Source organism: Rousettus aegyptiacus, unplaced genomic scaffold (genome assembly GCF_014176215.1).
Source record: "Rousettus aegyptiacus isolate mRouAeg1 unplaced genomic scaffold, mRouAeg1.p scaffold_m13_p_10, whole genome shotgun sequence".
Lineage (NCBI taxonomy): Eukaryota > Metazoa > Chordata > Mammalia > Chiroptera > Pteropodidae > Rousettus > Rousettus aegyptiacus.
In genome coordinates this window covers 64386255-64388550 of record NW_023416285.1, presented here as the reverse complement: position 1 = coordinate 64388550, position 2296 = coordinate 64386255, and the positions used below count along the sequence as shown (strand labels likewise).

At 35.6% G+C, this 2296-nt stretch overlaps 1 pseudogene; it reads left to right on the top strand.

The window, feature by feature from the left end:
* The first annotated feature begins 675 nt into the window (after positions 1-675).
* On the top strand, positions 676-793 carry LOC118608967 (annotated as a pseudogene).
* The last annotated feature ends 1503 nt before the right edge of the window (positions 794-2296 follow it).

Below are 2296 nucleotides of genomic sequence, written 5' to 3'. Positions count from 1 at the left end.
AATTGAAAAATAGTATTTAAAGCTTTCTTTTTTTTTTTCCATTATCTCTTTAAAGAGAGAGTATATATATATGAGAATTTGTCAAATCTCCACTAATTCAAACGCTGAAAACTTGAGTGAAGTTTTTTGTTTTTTGTTTTGGTTTTGGTGGGTTATTTATTTATTTATTGCTACGAAATAGTTTCATATGCATGTGTGTGAAACCTGGAAATTCTCTCATGTCTCATATTCAATAAATTGGTATGTCCCTTTGTCTGTTCCTTCAAATTATACCTGGAATCTACCTACTTCTTTTTGTGTCCACTGCTACCACCTTATTCTAATTCATCATCTCTTCTTGCCATAACTAATGCAATGGTATCTCAACAAATATTTCCGCCTTATGCCCCACTTTAGCTCTCCACCCCCAGTCACATCTCTAAGCAGAGGCCAGAGTGATTTTTAAAATACCTAGTTCAGATTATGTCACTGTTCAACTGAAAACCCACCAATGGTTTCCCATCTAACAGAATAAAACCCTTGGATAGATAGGTCTACAAGGCTCTACAAGACCTGGCACTAACATCACCCCAGTATACCTCAAATCTGGACCTGGTTCCATAGTGTAGCAGTTAGCATATCTGCTTTACATGCAGAAGGTCCTCGGTTTGTGCCCCAGTGGAGCCACAGGCCATGGTCTATGGCTATGCCACCCTGAATGCGCCTGATCTCCTCTGATCTCGAAAGGTAAGCAGGGTGGGCCTGGTTAGTATTTGGATGGGAGACCACCTAGGAAGACTAGGTGCTGTAGGCATTAAATGATTTAAAAAAAAAAAAAAAGACCTTATATTTTATCCGAGGGCCTTTGCACTGCCATTTTTGCCATTTTCTGTTTGGATCTCAAATTCCTGCTCAAGGTCATCATCAGAGAGGCTTCCCCTGACCACCCTCTCTAAAATAGCAAATCTTCTTTTCTCCTTCCAGTTCTAGCCATTTTTTATTTTTCTTCATGGCATTTATCACCACCTAACAAAATATTTGTTTTCAGATGCCCCTACCCCACTAGAAAGCAAGTGCCTTGGGAATAGGATGTCTTTTGATGTCCTTCTCAATTTCAGTGCATTCAAGAAACAAACCAATGAATGAATGAAAAATAGGAGGAAGAGAGAGAGTGAAACAGAGACAGGCAGATGCAGAGAGAAAGACAGAGAAGGGAAACCTGCCCTCCTTTGGAGCCTACACTCTTGAAATAAGAATAACTCTTTTGGACTAATTCTTCATCTTCATCTTCCCCTTCTAGACTTCCTCTCTTGCTGTCTTTCAAGAGTAAGGATTGACCAAGAAACTGTCATAATATGAAGTAATGACTTACTCTGACTATCCTCCCTGTGATATGGGAGACCTTCAAGTACTTCCTTATTTTTACCACCCTAGGAAGAGCTTATATATCTCAGGAAGCTAAGTACTTTTTCAGACAAGTGTAGACAACTCCAAAAACAGATGTAAAACATTTTTTTCTAATTTAAAAGTACATTTAGAAAAGCAAAAAGTAGAAAGTACACATATCCAATAACTACTGTATCCTGAGATAACTTCTTATAATATTTTTATTTATTCCTTTGAAATTTATTTTTGTACATATTGTTTCCTTCATGTTTACATCCACCTTAAAAAAAGAAAAATGGAATTTAATAAATGATATTTTATCAGAATAGCATTTTACCTCTGCATTTTTCTTTCTCTAAACAAACAAACAAATAAATAACAAAAAAAACCCCAACCCTAATCTAAGCATGAGAAACACACCAATTTTTTTTTGAGGGACAGTCTACAAAATATCTGCCCAGTAATCCTCCAAATTTTCAAGATCATCAAAAAGAAGGAAAATTTGAGAAAGTGAGAGACAAAATGAGCCTACGGAGGTATAATGACAACGTTATGCAGGATTCTGGATGAGATCCTTAAACAGAAAAAAGACATTAGGGGGAATACAAAGAAATCTGAATAAAACATGAATTAGTTAATAATAGCATGTTAAAATTAGCTAATTTGTTGTGACAAATGTATCATAGAAATGTAAGATGTAAATAAGGGTAAATTGTGTGTGTGTGTGTTGGCGGGGGGGAGGGGTGCGGGGATTGCATGAGAATTCTCTGTACTATCTTCACAATTTTTCTGTAAATCTAAAACTTCTAAAATTAAAAATTAATTTTAAAAATGGCACTTGAAATACTATACCTCAAATATATTAGTACCTTACATTGGAAACAAAAAACGATTGTTTCTGGAAATATTTCATGCTTAGTAGAATTTTTCA